Consider the following 20339-nt stretch of genomic DNA (forward strand, 5'->3'; position numbering starts at 1 on the left):
CATTTCAACCCAAGATCCTGCTCATAGCAAAACATCGAAGGGGGCAGTGACCACTGCTGTCCTCCGCTGCTTTTCTGAGTTTTCATGACCAGATATTTAGGATGCTTTCTGAGTAGTGGCTGTCACAAAAAGACAAGACAACAGTCAGCTCCTCCCAGTTAACGAACAGTAACCCAGTAAGCTTACAGGCCCACAGAGAGTGTGACAAAACCACTCAAGGCAACTTACTGCAAGTGCACATTCACCTTGGTCATATGACTCATGACAGATCTCAACAGCTGGAGGGCCAGGATTTATGTGAATGCAGTCATAAGGTGAGAGAGAGAGAGAGAGAGAGAAATTGACTTTGTAAAAATAGACAAGAATCACCCTGCATATAATGTTAGAAACTACAATAGCATTGATGTTTGTAAGTCAGGAATCCATCAGTAAACACGCTAATTTCTAGGCAAGAAAACTGGAAGGTAAGAGTATAGTAACAAACAAACAAACAAACATGAAATAGGCATGTAGTGCCTGCCCTTGTAGCATCCACATCCCAAGCCAAAATGTCTGGGTTCCATCACCAATCCCACTGTCCTGTTAATGCATACCCATGAAGGCTACATGTGATGGTTCAAGCAGTTGGGTGGCCTGCCACTCGCATGGGAGACACAGACTGAGAAGCCGGCTCCTGCCTTTAGCCTGGCCTGGCCCCAGCTGTGACAAGATTTGAGAAGTGAACTAACAGATGAAAGACCTGTCTCTTTACCTTTGAAATAAACAAATACTTTTAAAAAGTGGCAAATATCAAACTGAAATTCTCTCTTCCAACTTTCTGATTGAAACGAATGTATGAGAAACGGTTGAATTTATCTGGACAATAAGATGCTGGACTCTATGCTTGGTATACACTTGCAATGAAAGAATCTTGACTGAATTTGAAATGCCATACAGCAACAAGGTGGAGGAATCCACCATGGGGGGATGGTATGGGGAGGGGTTGGAGGAATCCCAGAGCCTATGAAACTGTGTCACATAAGGCAATGTAATTAATAAAATAAATAATTTTCAAAAAAAAAGAAACTAATGTATGAGAAGATACCTATTTACATAAACACACACATATGTATATTACACAGCATAAAATGATGTACAGTATTGAACCATTTCATCCAATATCACAATATTAAGTCTTGATACACCTTACAGACTGATCTTCCTAAAATGCATCATTTTTTAAAAAGATTTATTTATTCATTTGAAAGATTTGTGGAGAGAGAGAGACAGAGAGATCGTCTACCTGCTGGTCCACTCCAAGGGCTGGTTGGCTGGTTCACTCCATGGGCTGGTTGGCTGGTTCACTCCACGGGCTGGTTGGCTGGTTCACTCCACGGGCTGGTTGGCTGGTTCACTCCACGGGCTGGTTGGCTGGTTCACTCCACGGGCTGGTTGGCTGGTTCACTCCATGGGCTGGTTGGCTGGTTCACTCCATGGCTGGCCACACTGAGGTCAGCAACTCCATTGAGTCAGAAGTGAAGCAGCTCTACAAGAGCACCATGGCCTACTATGCCACAACACAGGCCCTTCTAAAATGCATCCTGAATTCTCCTTATTAATGAGTACAAATCATTGCTTTCTGGCAGTATTTTTGACATATGATGTTTAAAAATACCCTACTCATAGGGACAGCATTGTGGCATGGACAGCTGGGCCATGGCTTAACACTTGGAAGAGCTCTCTTTCTCTCTCTCTCTCTCTCTCTCTCTCTCTTCTTTCTCTGTTTTCTTTCTGTTACTCTACCTTTCTGATGCATTTTTTAAAAATAAATCTTTAGCTATAACAAAAATTTTACTCTCTTTGAAAAGGAACTTTTGAGGAACCAACTTAATTTTAGAGATGACTTTTCATTTTATTTAAGCCAAGATTTTTTTTTTTTTGCCTCTGTTGGTATTTTAGTCAAATAGAATTCTTAGAAAAAAAATAGTAACCAGCATATTCCTAGAGAATAGCCTTTCGGAAGTGAAAATGTTACATCAATCCCTTAATGTTATCCTGTCTTGGCTTTTTAAATTGCTTTCAGAAAAAAAAAAAAAGCCATATATTCCCATGATGCTGCTGGCACTGCCAATGTCATGTGTTCTGTTTCGGATTTGGCGAAAATGATTATGCATGACCCAAGCACAGTTAAAAATGCAATTTCTAGAGGCAAGCAGCTGGCCCAGCAGTTAAGATCCCACGTGGGACGCCCACATCCCGTCCTGGAGTGGCTAGGTTCAAGTGTAGGCTCCACTCTCGATTCCAGTTTCCTACTAATGCAGCCTCAGGAGGCACAGGTGCTGACTTAAGGAACTGGATCCACGCCACGTATCTGCATTGGGTTGTCAGCTCCCACTGCAGCCCTACCCAACCCTGAGTGGTACAGGTGCTGGGGAGCAACTCAGTGGACAGGAGCGCTCTCTCTCTCTTTCTTTCTCTCTCTCTCTCTCTTTCTCTGTGACATAAATAAACCATAAATACATAAATCTAGTGACTTTGCTAAGTGAATCTAAAGTAATTCCATCTGATGTTAGAAATCTCTAATGTCAAAGGTTTACTCTGCTAATTTAGTTTCAATGATAGGAGGCTGAATCCATTTCCTTCTGTCAAACTCATTTAACCCAAACATGCTTTTTTGTCATTTGTATTTGAATGCTAATTAGAATGGAGCTGATCGGAAATATTTCTTCATGCTTTACCAGGAGGACTGTTTATAAATATTAGGAATTCTTTGCTTTCCTCCCTGTTCACCTGCCACTTTTACTAAGGGATATTATGTGCAGGAAAGAGCTTACTGCTTGAAATAAAAGATTGAAAACAGACCAGCCTCCTTCCTCAGCTACATCCCACAGCTACATAAAGAGCTGCTCGACGCTAAGATGGAACAAGGGGGAGCATTTCAATTAGGCCTTTTATATAGGTATGAGACCACAGGTAGAGAGAGCATTGCGCAAAGAAGAACCAGCAGGAAGGCATGCAAAGACATTACATTTCACGGTACGTTCAGAAAGGGATGAAATGTATGGACAGCTGGGAGGCTGTGAGCCTGGAGAAGACGAGAGCTCAGTGCTAAGTTGAGAATGGAATCCTAGGGAATCTAGAACGGCACACACTCAAGTTCAGACTTCATATAATAGAGAGGGGAAAGCTAGTAAAATTCTTCTAACTTTTTCACTCCACTATATTCATTTTTTAGTAAATACCAAAGGTGAATTATTTTTAATGAACAAATCACCCTGATACTTAAAAACTAAAAAACTTCATGTTGCTCTTATTTAGTTATGGTCTTATCCACACGTTTGTCATCAACTTTTTAAGCACTTTGTAGACACAAGTTTGGAACTACGAATTTCATACTTAACATTAGATTATGCACACATTCTGTATTTCCTTACGCCACCAATGGGTTTCAAGTCTTGGAATAATTCAATCAGTTCTTTTCCTTTGGAAGATAACAATGCTGATAGACTGGCTGGAACATAGAGAAACTATACAACAAAAATATTCTCTTGGAAGCAGCTGTGGTCATCCAGAAAAGTGATGCTAACGGTCCCAAACCACACAGGCACTGAGGAATGGACAAGAATAGAGAAATGTGAAATATTTCAGAGGCCAGACCACAGCACGTGGTGAAGGACCACAATGCAGGGACACGAGCTGCTGCCGAATTGCTGCCCATAAAGGATCGGCTGCCTATTCCAGCTCTCCAACAAGGAGCCCACCGAGGCAGCCGGCAGGGTTTCAGGCTTCGGGCAGGAATCAAGCTAAATGCATTGCTACGATCAGCTGGATCCACCTGCGAGGACGGTGGAAGAGAGTTGGCCTCAGCTTGATCACATGACCTAGGCAGGGACATGAGCCCTGGGTGCTGATCAAAGATGTCCCTATCTCTTAGGGCAGAGATGCTCCACGGTGTTGACCTGTGTGTCCGCGTCAGCCACAGGCAAACACGGCAGTTCGATTCTAATTTCTTTGGATGCCCAGAAAACACCTCCGTTTCAAAGCTCTCAAATCGTCACTCAGGAAGGAGCCCTACCAAACCCAGCAGCATCTGTTAAGAAGATGCCTGCTGTAAGAAAATTCACTGCATTTCCTGAACGGCTGTGGTTTGACTCACAGCTCTCCACCAAACCACACAGCCTCTCTGAAGGACTCCTGCAATTATTAGCCAGTGACAGCATCAGCTCGGGAGGGCGAGTTCTAACACATCAAACAGAAGGCATGCTTGGTGCTGCCTCACAGAATACTGGTTCTGGTACTACCTCTGGAAGGCTTGCTCGGTGCCACCTCACAGAACACTGCCTCTGGAGCCGAACCCCTCCTCTGAAGAACTGGGCCACTGCAGGTGCTTCCTGCGCATGCTCCAGCTGGGGGTGGTGGGCCTTCCTGGAGCAGTGTCGTTTGGAAATCCTGCTGTGTTCAGGACACCTCATACCGTAGCTATGACACCATTTGTAACTAGGCACATGCTTTCCGAGAACCATCTTCTATTTTGCAACTTGTAAGCAAAGAGTGAGGGCTCCACAAAAGCCTCCAAAATAGAAAAACCAGCATCTGGTATTTTGCTCAAATCCTAAAGTTGTATCATTTCTTTCAAATTTTCCATTTCGGTTTTATATTTTGATATTTCATATGATTATTTTATACTGATTTTTATAATGTATATAACATTTGAGATTATATTTACTGTTTGTATTTTTAGATTTTGTTTTCTTAATCTTCCACCCAATGGCCTTTAACACACACACAAAGACATGCAAGCCAGCAACTGCGTATTTCTCTCCTGCATGTGACAACAACAGTGCTCACCTCCTGAATCACACAAAACCCCTCTCCCTCCCAGGGACCCAGCTGTGAGTACCAGGAAAACCCTGCAAGGTACTGCTGAGGCCCAGCTGCCCTCCCTCCTGCCTGGCAACCTGCCCCTTCCCACCCCTTGGCTGAGTAAACACAAGAAATCCACCCTGTTCAGGCCTTTCTGTTTCCCAAATTCCTTGCATCACAACTGAATGGAGATTGTTCTGACATCGACCCTGTGTCTCGCACGGACTGAGCTCCTGATGGGTGTAGCTTTTCCAAGTAAGACCGTCACGAAGCAAGAGGACCCCCATCCACTCATGGCTTTAAAAGGGGGGAAAAAAGTGTTTTAATGCATTGGGTAGTTGTGAGGTTGTGAAATACAAATTTGAACTTGGTCTCCACTCCAACTCCCAACACCCTTAACCTCTCTCTAATGATAATGTCATTTTCTACACCAACTAACTGGTTAGCATGGAAGGACGGAGGCAGCGCTAGAGGGCAGGTACTCTCAATACCACCCCATCGAATCCAGGGAGAGGAGAGAGGCTGCAGGTTCTACTGATCGCCAGTGGCCCACCAAGTTAATTAATCACACCTATGCAACGAGGCCTCCACAACGAGGACAGAAGTTTGGAGCTGCTGGGCATACGGAGGGATTGGAAGGTGGCCCCTTCACCCACGACTTGCCCCATGCAGTTTTGCATCTGTATTACCCCTGAGTCCCCCTATGCTTCCCTGAGTATCGTGAGCTAATCTAACAGGTGAAGACAAGCAGAGGGCAGCAGGAATCTACTGGGAAGTGATCAATGTAAAGCACAGATGAAACAACGGGGGTCTGCGATGAGCAGCAGCAGACAGGGGCATGACCTCGCTCTCCTAAACGGATGACAAAGGCCCACACACATGGGTCTCTACTTGTCCACGTACATGAACAGGGAGCCTGATCAGAAATGATGCAGCTGGGACTCAAACCAGCACTCATCTGGGGTGCTGGTGTCATAGGCAGTGACTTAACCTACTGTGCCACAATGCCAGCCCCCATTTTAGACCCTTAGCAGTAACTGCACTGCTCACTGCCATCAGGATTGACATCCTGTGAGGTCTAACAGCTGGAAGGAACATCATTCAGAATAAATGACCCAGGGCAAGCAGAACTGGCCTTGGAAGCCAAGGATGAACTCCCACCTGACCTGTGGTCAGGCCCCCACCCTCAGATCTTTCTCCCAGCCTGATGCTCTGGTCCAGCTCCCCACAGCTCATGTTCCCCACTCCCCTACCCCCACTGTTAGGCCAGACCCACTCAGGGGCCTGTTATTGCTGGTTAGACACTCTGTGGTTGGGGAGAAAGACAAAAAGCCAAGGTCCCCCGAAGAGCCTACGCTGGAGGGAAACACCTTGTGCATGTAGGCAAAACTAGGTTTCTGAAGGTTCAAAGACTATGCTGATTTCACATCCTGAAAAGGTTTGACATTTGAAGAGTGCCTGTGATATGCCTGGTTTGGTGTTGCTTAGATCAACAAGCAAATATTTCCTGGGCACCTGTTCAGTGCTGGACCCTTTGTTGTGTGTGAGCAGGCAAAGAGGAAGATGCTGAATTAGTCTCAGACGGCTCTTTCCAAACCTCAGTGTGTAAGTTAGCGAGACACATGTCCTGGGCTCCCCATCGTTAAGCATTCTGATCCATCAAACCTAGCGGCACTAAATCTCCAGCTCCAACAACCACAGCCAGAATCGTACAGACCACCCTTGGGAAACGCTGACCCGTGAGCCCACTCATGAAACAGCTTGAAACCCAGAAAGAGTGATGACAAGTGCCCGCATAGCCTGGCAGAGCGCCACACGGCGTTTCCCGCAGGCACTCGCTGTGAACAGGAGTTCCTAAAATGAGAGCAGTTAGCCAAGCCCTGAGGATTCAGGGCAGATCTGAGGACTCAGAGAGAGACAGTCTTAAGTATTATCTCACCTGAACCTCCAGATTCCCTCCGGCACTGAGCACAGATGCAGAGGAAGACATGGGCTTGAAAGATCACCACCAACTCAGTGAAGAAACTTCCGTGGTGGTTGCAGCGAGGACCCTGTCCCCAAGAGGATCTAAAACTGACATTTCCAGATAACACTGCATTTGCATTTTCACTCTGCCGCATTCATGTGGTTTCCTGCACTTCATAATTTAACATTTGTTAGGGGGAGGTAAAAATGCTATTATGAAACTCGAATAATGTACCACTCTGAGGCAGCCCGCCAGCTGCTAATGAGAGTGACATCGGAGCATCATTCACAGTGTCATTCATGGCTCTGTTGCAAAATGGGGATGTTTAGTAAGAAAGAGAAACACTACATTCATTTCGATGTAAAATTATGTTTGGGGCTCCCCACGGGGTTAAAGGGCTGACAGATAGCCAGTTACACAAGCACAAAAGAGAGGAAAAGTGTAGGTTCAGTTAAAGAAAAAGAACAGATAAAATACCAAAGAAACCCACCGAAGCCAGATGTTGTCGTGCAGATACTGCTTGTGACACGGGTAACTCATAGGAGCACAGATCGGAGGGCTGGCTCGTCCACTTCTGATCCAGCCCCCTGCTAGTGTGCCAAGGAAAGCACAGGAAGATGCCTTGGACTTCTGTCACCCGCACAGGAGATGGAGTTCCTGGCTCCTGATTCAGCTTGGCCCAGCCCCAGTGACTGCAGCCATTTGAGGAGTGAATCAGCAGACAGAAGATTGCTCTTCTTCTCTCCCTATAACTCTTCTTTTAAAAAAAAAATAAATGAGGTCTGGTGGCATGGCCTAGCGGCTAAAGTCCTCACCTTGAACGTGCCAGGATCCAATATGGGCACCGGTTCTAATCCCGGCAGCTCCACTTCCCATCCAGCTCCCTGCAGCTGAGGACGGCCCAAAGCTTTGGGACCTGCGTGGGAGATCCAGAAGAGGTTCCTGGTTCCCAGCTTCAGATTGGCGTAGCACCAGCCGTTGCGGCCACATAGGGAATGAATCATCGGACGGAAGATCTTTCTCTCTGTCTCTCCTCTTCTCTGTATATCTGACTTTGTAATAAAAATAAATAAATCTTTAAAATAGATACACAAATAAATGAAATAATTTTTTTAAATTCTATCTGATTAATTTGAATATAATAGCCAGAAGCCACTGCCATATTTCCCTCATCTCGGTTGATACGATAGGTGGTAGTGTAGAGAAGGGATCGCAGGGGCTGGGCCACCTTTCCTCCACACTGCCTGGCCCAGCGAGCTCTTCCACAGATGATGGCTAATGAAGAGTAAGAAGTAAAGGGTGTGCTCAATGACTTTCACTAGTTGGCACTGAATTTTAAATTTGAAAGAGACCTTGAAAATCATTAAGGTACACGGTCATATTTTTACAGGTGAGCCATCCGCAGATGATGGGTAAGGTCTGTGTGCCCACCCAGACAGGTAGGACTAAATTGAGTTTCCACTGGCAGAGCCTGTGTCCAGGAAATGACAAGAACGGACTAGGCTGGAAAGATGTCCCTTGATGTCTAAATTAATTTGGAATATCATTTAAAATCTTTTTTAACATTCACGTAGAGTCTAGAGTGTTTGGATTTTAAACCCCAGGCCAAGAGTGTCACTCGGGGCATGAAGTTTACTGAGAAGTTATTTGGTATAGACGCAGGCAGAGCAGAGGAAGGCCTAGGGTTCTACAGCATGGCGAAGGGACCATAATGTATAACAATTTATTATGTAGTTCATGAAAAAAAGAAAAGAAAGAGGAGAAGTTGGAAGATTCCCAGCACAAACAATCCATGTTTGAGGAGAAGGAAAGACTAAACAAATCGAGGAAACAGCCACTATGTACAGACTACAGCAGTGTCGCTCGCGCTAAAGGAAAATCACTCAATCAAAATTTGTTGAACAGGACTCAGTAACCCTACCTGCCTTTCCCATTGGCCCTTTGCAACACCTGACCCCAGGCTAACAAACTTGTCGGCAGAAGAAATCGACTACCTCCTCCTGTGTGAGTGCCCACTCATACCTCACCTAAAATTGTATATCTGGAAGAAACAAGGGTTCTTCAAAATGCTTGTGGAAAACGGAATTAATAAATAAGTGTGTTCAAGTTCAAAAAGTTTTGAAAATCCGTGCATACCCATATACCTCATTGTTGGTGTGTTTAAGTTGTCTGAAGTTTCATTGTGCGAGTGTGAGTGTATGTGTGTGTGGGTGGTCTTTTATTTCTCCAAGGTTTTCGTAAGCATTTTACTGCATTTGCTTCATATGTAGCTACTGCATTCTTACACACAAACACACGCTTTCTTAAAAACAAAGATAGTGGGTTCCACAACATGAAGGATCCGTGATGATGGTCAAACATGGGGAGAGAAGGGTGTGCTGTCGGGTTCGTCGTGTCATTCAGTGAAGCAGTATCTTGAACTATCTATCAGGTGATATGACAGCTCCATAGTTGGTTGGTTGGTTGGTTTTATTGGAAAGGCAGATATACAGAGAGAAGCAGAGAGAGAGAGGAAGACCTCCTGTCCGATGGTTCACTTCCCAAGTGGCTGTAACAGCCAGTGCTGCACCATTCCAAAACCAGGAGCCTAGAGCATCTTCCAAGTCTTCCACGTCAGTGCAGGGTCCCAAAGCTTTGGGCCATCCTCCACTGCTTTCCCAAGCCACAAGCAGGGGACTGGATGGAAAGCAGGGCTGCCAGGATTAGAACCGGTACCCATATGGGATCCCGGCACATGCAAGGCGAGGACTTTAGCCGCTAGGCTACTGTACCACGCCCCAGCTCCATAGTTTTTAGGCTCCCTGCATATTAACTTCCACAAATAAGGGAAGACAGGTGATATTGGTCTTCCTGGGTCTGGCTAACCACAATGCATACTGCCAAGATTCTACTCCTGCACAAACTTCAGATACAAACATGCAAAGTAAATCTGGTATTGGAACAACATGTTCTCAAACGTCCTGGTGTGTGGGATTGGGGAGAAACTCTGGCACTCTTGAATAAGACCCTGGTACACACCACATCAACGCCACCAGATGCCAAGGCCCTCAGATGACTCACCAGAGAGGCGCTGTGTTTCAGGATCCTCGGTGCGGGCTGGGGTCCACTCCTGCCCCTCGTGCTCACGGCCTGTGACAGCACTCCCAGGGAGGCCTCAAAGCAGGCTCTTACATGATGGCCCAGGATGCTACATCAAACAAAACAAAGCACCAAGTCAGACAGAAAATGCCACTTCAAGCAGTTAGTAGATATTCAGGGGAAATCCCTGGGCTTTCTCAAACAGCTATTTTATAACCTCAAACAAGCATGTTAATTACCAGAATGAAGCTATCGCCCATCTTAGCTACATAAGGCACCCCCCGAAATACCAGATGTGGGAGTGTGGGAAGAAGAAAGAAAACAAGGTGGTCTCTAAACTGAGAGCTCGCTCACAAAACTTTAAGTGCAACCATCAGAATAAAAACATGTTTTAAATGCATCCTATTTTTTGCTTTTGTTTTTGAAATCACTTTCTGATTGGGAATGTTTCTTGATGGAATGAGTTTATTTCAGAGACGAAGAGAGAATGCAGCCATCAGCAGGGCCACCCGCTCCCCACAGAGGCTTGTGAAGGCCCATGCCTGGGGTCTAGAACTCAATCTGGGTATCCTGGGGGTCAGGGGATCCTGGAGGGGGAGGAGCAAGCCAGCCACCAGGGCCGTCACTCTGCTTTCCAGCACCTGCATTAGCAGACTGCTAGCAGATCTAGGATTTTATGCAAGATAGTACACATGATATCTGTTTACAACATTGAAACCTAAAAATAGATTTAATACATTTTGGCAACTGAAAAGTCTAACGTGCAGAGGTCAAAGGTGCAACTTGCAGAAAGTTTTGGTTCAAATGAATATCAAGAGGCAGGTACTTGGTACAGCAGTTACGGGATGAGGGCGCGCCTTGGTCCCCTAACCATGTGCCTGGATTCTAGTCCACACTGTGCTTTCAATTGCAGCTTGCTGCCGAAGTGCATCCTGGGAAATAGCAGGTGATGGCACAAGAATGTGGGTACCAGGCAGCCATATAGGAAACACAGAATGAGTTCCTGGCTCCTGCCTAAAGCCTGGCCCAGGAGTGACTACTGCAGGCATTGTGGAACTAAGCTGGAAGACGGAACTCTTGGCCTGCATTTCTGTCTCCCTTTCAAATAAACACACTTAAAAAAAATAAAAGGCAGACAGACATTGTGGAGCAATGGGTTAGCCTAGTACATGTGGTGCCAGCATCCTATATGAGTGCTGGTTCCTACCCCAGCTGCTTTACTTCTAATCCAGCGCCTGGCTGTCATGCCTGAGAAGGCAGTAGAAGAAGGCTAGGCTCCCTGGGCCCCTCCTGTCTGTCCAGGAGACCTGGATGGAATTCCAGGGGCCAGCTTGCTCCAGGCCAGCCTTGGCTGTTGCAGCCATTTGATGAGTGAATCAGCAAATGGGAGATATCTCTCTTCTTTCTCTCCACCCCCCTCCTTTTTTTTTTACTCTGTATTTCAGGAAAAATAAATAAATCTCAACAGAAAGAGAAAGTTCAACTAGCTCTGCCATTGAAGACTCAGATTGAATCCAGTTCATAAAAGGTGCTTCATAAAATCATGGAAATGGAATGAAAATCTAAAATAAATGGAAAAAAATTTGCAACTTCTCTGGTTATTTTTTCTGAATATGAATTTCTCTCGTGAAAAGTCCTGTATTAAAACTTAAAAAAAAAAAATAAATAAAGGGCCATTAGGATTTGAACAAAAAGTTTTGTCAAGTATGGGAGAGGAAGTTTCTATTTTGCACTTTAAATAGGTCATTGGGTTTCCTTTGGTGTTATTTTTTATTAAATCTCATCAAAATCTTCTCTATCCAGGCTGGCAAGCAGAAGTTACTCCATACCCTGAGTAGGAAAGCCGTGGTGGAAGCAGGCATGCCTCTTGGCCCCAGCTCGGGGCAGCTGGCGAGGACCCCCACAAAGAGGCTGTAAGAAGCGGTGGCTTGGCTCCTTCTGAAATTCCATCAGATGCACCCCAGTGGACAAGAGTCATCTGAGAGCCTGGAAGCAAGACTCCGACAGACATCCACTGCTTTGTAAGCCTTCAATGAGCTCTTCCCCATCCACTTGGAAAGCCCCCTGGAAGACAGTCACCCTCCATGGCCACATCACGATTGTCACTCTAAGCTCCATAAAACTCCCAAGGTCCTGGGCAGTCACCATTCCATCCAATGCCCCGACTGTGAGAGGGGGTGTCCACATGTGTGTCTCTTCCAGGTTGCTCTCAGAACTATGGATCCTTTGAAAGTCTCCCAAAGCCACAACTTTATGCAATTGTCAATATCTTTGCAAAGGACTTTGTGTCTATCTGTGGCTCAATCCATGTGGACATTTATGACTCTCTAAGAGGAGGGAGTGTCTCTTGGTGAAGGCTTAAACAAGTGGGTTTAGCACTTTTAAATTGCAGTGTAGCTGGAAGAGCGGCGGGCTGAATATAGAAGTCTTTTTCCTATGGTCGATGTTATGATAACCACGGGAAAGTTGGACTGTGAGGATTCTATTAGCTTCTTGAGAAGTTTTCAAGAGATGTATGTCAGCTCCCACTCACATGAGTAACAGTAAAATATTGACACAAATCAACAGAAGCCAGGAAGTTCAAAGTTTCACAGACTGTCTCGAGCTTACCAGCTTGGTAAAAACAGAAATTGGAAGGGGGGAGGGAAGAGGAAGAGGAGGAGGGAGAAGAATCCAGGCCCAGTACAAATGATGGGCTGGCCTCAATCTTCTTTATCATAAAGTTTTCACCGCCTTCCTCTTTATTCTTTGCCAACTTTCTATCTCCGGATTTTAGAATTAGAAGTAGGAGTCTGTGTTAATGAATTCTAACATCTGCAAAGTAGCCTGTTGGCTCAGGAGGGTAAATGGCACCTCTTAAAGTCACACAGTGAGTTAATATGTACTTTCCTAGACCCCGGGGTGAATCACTGTTGGCTGGCTCCTGAAGGAGAGAAAGTCATTGAATGTACTGTCTTGTGGTTTTGTTCAAAAAGTTCCTCAGTAGCGTAGCATTTCCTCAGCGTACTCTCTCTTTCTCTGCTTTGTTTTGCCTTTAGAAAGAAATTCATTCCTGGATGAGACTATTTCTGTCACCTGTCATGGAGCAAACGCTACTTGGGAGGGGCAGAATGATGCCAATGTCACTGGCTGTCAGAGGCAGGTGTCTGGAGAGGACCAGGTTGACACTGTTCACCAAGGCGAACAGAGAACGTGAGGCCTCATCGAAGTGACACTCTTTTCCATTTCCCCCATCTCTGCAGAAGTCAGGGGTTAGAAGCGATGCACTGTGGGATTTACAGCTGACCCTCCAACACACATCCCGTGATGGCTAGGAGACAGCTTGTATCAGAAGAAAACCACTAAAAAAAATGTACACATCTCTCTCCAGTGAGAATTTCAAAGTGTTTCCTTCTTCGGCCATGCTGCTAAAAATGAACAGGTGGGGTCCCATGGTCTACTCACTGTGGCCGTCAGCTCAAGATGCCCTGTTTACACAGCTAAGGGCAAAAATTCAGCCCACAAAAAGGCATGCCCATGACCTTAGAATCTTCAGGGAAGAGGATATTTCCCTGGAGGGCATTCATGGAAAAGGTATATTATGAAAAAACTATGCAAGGATTCTGCATTTTTGCACCAAAATAAATGTATCTTTTAATTCTATTTTCCTCATGAACTTTTTGCAATATCCTCGCTTGTTTGAATATGTGAAACTTGGCTATCTAAGCAAAGATTTCACTCCAGATGACATCTTTACAGTGTTTTCAAATTTGACAGGCATTTGGGTGATAATTCCCTGAAAACTACCAGGCAGAAAGTCTAGACTATGAACTGGAGCCAGAAAACTGGGGCCTAGGAACCCTGAGACTTTTAGCTTTGCAGCACCTGCATATTTGTTTGTTTGTTTAATCCAAACCATGGTCAGTAATGTAGACTTAGTTCCCAACTTATCAAATAGATGGATTTAGGTAAATATTCTGTATCATTAATTACCAACCAAACAACAAGTATATTTTTTAACATGTATTTCAATATTCCAAACCAAATAAAACCCTACAAAACAAGATGTCCTGCCCCCCAAAAAAACCAATTGTATCCATTTATCAGGTAGATCTTCCTTCTAAAATGCAACAAGGAGGCACCTCCTGCAGAGGAAGAGACTTAGAGGTTTGTGACAGACATGGGAGTGTATTCTCTTCCATAGATGGTGCTGGGAATGTGAACCCTACCTCACACCATAGAGAAAATCAATTCTCGATTCATAGCACACGAGGCTCCTCAATTTATTGTCCAGTAAAACCCTCAAATGTTGAAACTGTTGCGGAGCATGAGAGAAATCATGCCAGATACAATGTAGGATGTTAGGAGTCTTTTATTGCCCAAGCTTGGTGACAGCTGTTCCCACTACACTCCAGGAGCCACTGTGCCATACAGCAGAGGTCAGGGGTTTCTAACAGCAGATGCGAGGGGTTTTTAAGGTCTCATCCTCCAATTAGATTGAGAGCTGTACAGAACAAAGTTTTCATACATTCAACTATTAAGTGCAGGAGACAGGAAGGGAGCTATAAGGGCCCAAAGTTTCCCTGTAGTTAACTAGCCAAACGTAGTACAAGAGGAGGCAGGAGGGGCCAAGTGCAGAGCCTGCAGAGCCTTTCCCGGACCTTGAACTGCTTAGAAGGGATGAGGGGTAGGGCACACATCAGGGGCCTCTGGTGCCAGTTTTGTGCATTCAATTAACTTGATTGGCATGAGAGCAAGTAGGAAGGCTGGGACATTTTACCACTGTCTTGTGTGCTGTCAATTAACCTGACAAGAGGTGCTTGCCAGCAATCAGCTGCACCCATCACAGAACCTACAGAACCATATGAGCCGCTCAGCTCAGCCATACACAGCACAGGTGGCTGACTGCTCCCATCATCCCTGGGGAAGGGTGGGGGGAAGATCTGAGCTCAAAATTCCAAGCACGATTTCGGCAGGACATTGATGATCTCTGCACCATTGTGAAGTTGAAGGACTGTAAGCACAGCCATCAGAAGTGGACACTGTGTGCCCTTACACAGGCAAGTATATGACCATGCTGTCTTTATCATTCATCTGTACGACTTTACACAAAAATGCTCAGAAATTAAAATTCTTTTTTAAAACTTTTGACTTCTAAAGATCTCTTTAATTGCTTACTTTGAAAGGCCAGAGTTACCGGGGTGGGGTGAGGGGGTGGTCCATTCACTGATTTACTTCCCAAATGGTCCTTATGGCCTGAGCTGGGCTAGGTGAAAGCTAGGAGTTTCATGTGAGTACAGGAGCCCAAGCACTTGGAACATCCTCCACTGCTTTTCCAGGAGCATTAGCAGAGAGCCAGATTGGAAGCGAAGCAGCCAGAACTCAAACCAGAGCCCATATGGGATGCTGGCATTGCAGACGGCAGTTTAACCCATGATGCCACAACACCAGTCCCAACAAATACAGTTTCATAAGCATCAAAGGCATTGCGGGCTTTTGTAAAGATGTTGATGCTCAGATTTTAAATATAATGAGGAGACCAAGAGAATTTTGAATGGAGCAATACCATGTTTTAAGGAACTGTTTGGTCTGTCATGTGAGGGATACATTGTGAGGAGACCAGATGGAATATGGAGAGCCAGTCAGAGTTCTGCAAACAACTAAAAAAGGCCGCATCTGTGAACAAGGAGTCCTGGGCCGAGGTGGAGGTGCTAAGAATTGGGCAAGTCCTGAGTGCAAGAGGAAAGTCAAGATAGTTGTACTTGCGAAAGAGCAGAGCAAAGGATGCTCCAAGGTTTGAGCCCATCATCCCCAAGGAAGACAGCCAGGACAGTGGGGGAGGCGGCCATCCAGGAGCTGCCCTTCTCCAGGGGAGCCCGAGAGCTTTTCCCAGATGCAGGCGGAACCTAAGGACAGCGGAGTGCACCCCACTGCCACATGTGCATGAAGCCATCCCAGGAAGCAGAGGTTCCCCTCTGAGAGGGGCCCATTTCCCTGCCTTCTGGAGTGTGGACCCCACCCCAGGACTCACTTCTAGCAAATGGACTGCATCAAAAGCAATGGACCACAAGAAGGTCCACTTGCATTTTCTCCTAACTGTTCACCCTCAGAGAGGCTGACCACTCCCTCAGGCTGACCAAGCCCTGACAGCCTCATGGAGCAATGTCATGGCTGGGGACTGAGGTCCACTGGCATCCCTGTGCGTGATGAGTTTGGGGGGAAATCCACTTTGGCTCCACCCCATCCTTCATCCCAGTCCATCAGCTTCTGGATTACCTCACACAAAGTCTGGGGCCAGAGATATCTCAGCAAAGACCTGGGTGCTCACTCCACTCACTGACACGGAGAGCCGAGCAGTGCTTGCTGTGCTAAGTCGCTCACAATGGCTGCTGGTGACCCATCCACAGAATTGAGATAGGAATGGTACAGAAAATACTTTTCTGGGAACCTCCCAGGACACCTTCAGTGGGGCAAACAGTCCCATCCAGTTCACTTACACATCACACATAAGAGGAAATGCTTGAAAGCTTGCAGAAAACATCAGTTTTTCTTTGGTGTTAAAAACAAATTGAAATCCCTATATAGCTTTATTCGCAAAATGCATTTTCTAGGAGGGCACCTGGTGTATGGTAGAGGTGTGGTTCAAGTTCAGCCTGTTTGCCCTCACAGCTTAGTTTCCCCTGCAGGTGCACTGCTTTCAGCCACTGCATGTCTTTACCCCCGCCCCACCCCCAGGATCCCACTTTCTGCTTTTTAGATATGCATCCCTGAGGTTTCACCTCTCACTGAAGAAAAGTGCCAAAATCGTATGATTGACATAAGCAAGATACGATCTGCATTGTCACCAAACTTCTTTTATACATGTGTTTTTTTCTGTTAACTTAAAAAAAAAATTGAACACTTTATGTTCATCTGTTTGAAAAGCAGAGCACAAGTCTTCCAACTCTTCACTCACTCTCATAAGCACACAGAACAGCTGAAACCAGGAGCCAGACATTCCAACTGGTCTCCCCATGCAGAGCTTGGCCCACAATCTGCTGCCATCCCCAGTATGTATTAGCAGGCACCTGAATTGGAAGCAGAGACGCCAGGATTGAAACCAGCATTCTGAAGCAGGATGCAGCATCTCAAGCTGCCCCCAGCCTCCTACACCAAAGCTGCAGTTACCTCCCTTAGCTGAGAGAGATGAGCTCCAAGGTCCAAAGTGGGTAAATTTGTGAAACCCAAATAGTATCGAACCCTGTACACCGCGTTATTCCGACACACACATGGCTACGTTCAAGATCAATGTCTAAATCAGGCACAGGAAGAGATTGAAAACAATCACTAATAATGAAACAACCAGTGCAATGATACACTGTAATAAAACTCACTTCGATTCATGAATCATTTCTTTCTGGAATCTTGCATCAACTATTTTCAGACCACGGTGCCTGAAACCGTAGAGAGTGAAGCCGTGGGTACGAGGAGGGGGCCACGGCACTCAGCGGCGGCAAGGAAAAGAACAAGACGAAATATAACACCCCCCACCCAGTCATTTGTTTGCGTTTTTCAAAATAAAGGGGGAAAAATCAATTGCTAGTTGACAATGGAAAGCCACTAAGGACTCAAACAGCATGGAGCACTTCTGCAGGAAATGGCAAGGCCAAAAATTAAAAAAAACAAAAGTCTCTGAGTGATACAAAATACAGCGACTCTTGTCCCAGTCATCATCATGGCAAATTAAGATGTTTCCATTCTTTGGGTGACACAGTCACGAGAAGCAGAGAAGGCAAAAGAAAGTTCTAGATTTCTGTCTCCACACAAACTACAGCAGAATTCATCTTAGGAAGATAGTACCCGCCAGGTGGCAGCCAGAGAGGTTTTTGACCCTCTTCCCAGCTAACAGTTCTGCATTTGTGGGTTCAGCTATTTACCAGCACTTACCATTGTATTCGGTCTTAAAGGTAATTTGGAAACAGTTAAAGTATACAGGAGGGTAGAGGTAATCCTATGCAAATGATATACGATTTTTTTGTAAGGGACTTGAGCAACCCTGGGTTTCAGCAACCACAGAGGATCCTGGGTCCCGGAGACACCAACGTGTGACTCTATTTTTGTTTTATCCGTAAGGACTGTATTCGCCAATCAGTGAAAATGCAAGAAATGGAAACACTCATAAAAAGAAATAAAACCCCCAGCCACTTAAAAATTCTTGTTATCCAAAGCAACTGTTTTTAAAAAGCATGTGACACCTTACCAAAGGCATTTTCTTTTCTTTCTTTTTTTTTTTTTTTGTCATTTAAAAATACTAAACAGTAGTAACAGCTAAACAGCTCGGCTGCTCCCACTTAACCTGTAATTTGGACAATTTGTGTGGGGATGAGATTATTTTGTCATATGACACAAGGAACAGATGCTACTAATTAACATACAACAATGTCTAAAACAGAGTTTGAAAAACATACGAGTTAGGAAGCATAAGTTGAAACAGCTTTGCAGTGTATAAGCAAACTCGTATAGTCTGATGGGGTATCAGGGTTGAGTTTGTTTGTTTTTTAAGAAAAAAAAAATCAGTCAAATTAGCTGGTAGACTTTTCTAAGCCCTCCTCTAAATAAAATAGGTATTTCAAGGAAATGAGCTGATAGATCTTGATTTTTATTTTCAAAAATTTGGGAGACGATAGCATACAGTAGCTATATGTGTAATGCAAAGTCACTTTTCACTGGGAAACATTGCACTAAAAATAAAGGGGGAACAAAAAAAAGATTTGAAATAAATTTGAGGAGCACTTTTGAAGGGATCTGATATATCAGGATCCAACAAAAGAGCCCTGGGAATTGGGGTTGAACGATGTTTCTTTTGATATCCTAATTATGAAAATCACCTATGTGGGGCGGGGGTGGGAGTGGTCCTTAAGAACTCACAGGGTGGGTAAACCGCCACTTGGCATGCTTGCATCTCACAATACACCTGCTGGGCCCGGCATGATAGCCATTAGGTTAAGGTCCTTGCCTTGAATGCACCAGGATCCCATATGGCGCTGGTTCTAGTCCCGGCAGCCCTGCTTCCCATCCAGCTCCCCGCTTGTGGCCTGGGAAAGCAGTCGAGGACAGCCCAAAGCCTTGGGACCAGGAACCCGTGTGGGAGACCCGGAAAGAAGTTCCTGGCTCCTGGCTTCAGTTGGGTGCAGCAACGGCTGCTGTGGCCACTTGGACAGTGAATCATCAGACGGAAGATCTTCCTCTCTTTCTCTTCTCCTCTTTGTACATCTGCCTTTCCAATAAAATAAATAAATCTTTAAAAATAAATAAATAAACACACTTGCTGCAAGTTCCTGCTCTGCTTATGATCCAGCTGCCTGCTCATGTGCATCCTAGGAGGTAAGAAGTGATGATTCAAGTATTGGGCACTTGCCACCCACGTGAGAGAGATGGATGGAGCCCTGGGAGAGTGAACCAGCAAATATGGAAGCTCGCTCTTTCTCTCTCAACTTTCAAAATAAAACAAGCTTTAAAAAAGACTCATGTATTTGAACATCATAGTTTGAGAGAGTCAGAGAGAGAGAGATCTTCCATACTGCTGGTCCACTCCCCAAATGGCCACAATGGCCAGGATTGAGCCAGATCAAAGCCAGAAAGCCTTCATCCAAGACTTTCACAAGTGGCAGCAGACCAAGCATTGGGGCCATCCTCCACTGCTTTCCTAGGACATTAACAAGGAGCTGGATCAGAAGTGGAGCAGCTGGGACAGTAGGTGGAATCTGTGTGTGAGGACAGCACCAATGCTGGCTCCAAAGAAAGCTTTTTCAAAAGGGCACAAAAATTTGTGTACTGTGATGACTGCATGAATTTCACATTTTTTTGCACAAAAATAAACAAGTTTTTTTTTTCATGTGATAAAAGGAAGATCCCTTCTAGTAACATGTGCTGTAAATAAAAGGAGGAAAAAAACATGTAGCTTGCCCCCAAAAAATATTTGACCACAGAATATTTTTTTTTCCCAGAAGAAATAAGCAACCAGTGGACACTGGTCTAAATACACCCTCATACACAAATTCATAAACCAATAAATTTTTAGTCTCAAATTCCTTCTGTGCTCCCTAGGTAGATTAAACTTAGCACTAGTCACTGTATTTGAAATAAAAAGTGAGGGTGTTTTTAAAACATGCATTCATTCATTTAATGTCATATGAATAAATCCATTGCATATTATTAAAGACAGCATATCTTTCATGTTCAGCTTAGTTGAAAAAAAAAAAGGTCATTTACCAAACATGTCTCTGAATTCAAGTTACTGGAATATGTCGTGGTGGGGCTGACACACATGGAAATCAGACCTCCATCCTCAGCTAACTGTGACTATTTTTGTATCACACCCAAACTTGGCACACGACAGTTTCTCCAAGGACAATGATCGTGTGCAAACCAAAACACATCAGTAAGCTACTGCTGTCCTTTTCTACTAAAGTTTATTCAGCAGTCTTCTGCTCTG

The 20339-nt window shown here is 44.9% G+C and overlaps 1 protein-coding gene across 3 annotated transcripts in view; it reads right to left on the reverse strand.

The window, feature by feature from the left end:
- The window catches only part of ATXN1 (ataxin 1), a 435014-nt gene that overhangs the window by 311777 nt on the left and 102898 nt on the right, over positions 1-20339 (reverse strand). For all 3 annotated transcript variants that reach the window (XM_040967749.1, XM_040967751.1, XM_040967752.1), the window contains one exon: positions 9869-9995. The gene's annotated coding sequence lies outside the window, so the exon portion shown is untranslated. The remainder of the gene's footprint in view (positions 1-9868; positions 9996-20339) is intronic.

This window comes from Ochotona curzoniae, unplaced genomic scaffold (genome assembly GCF_017591425.1).
Source record: "Ochotona curzoniae isolate NIBS_2020 unplaced genomic scaffold, NIBS_Ocur_1.0 scaffold_461, whole genome shotgun sequence".
NCBI lineage: Eukaryota > Metazoa > Chordata > Mammalia > Lagomorpha > Ochotonidae > Ochotona > Ochotona curzoniae.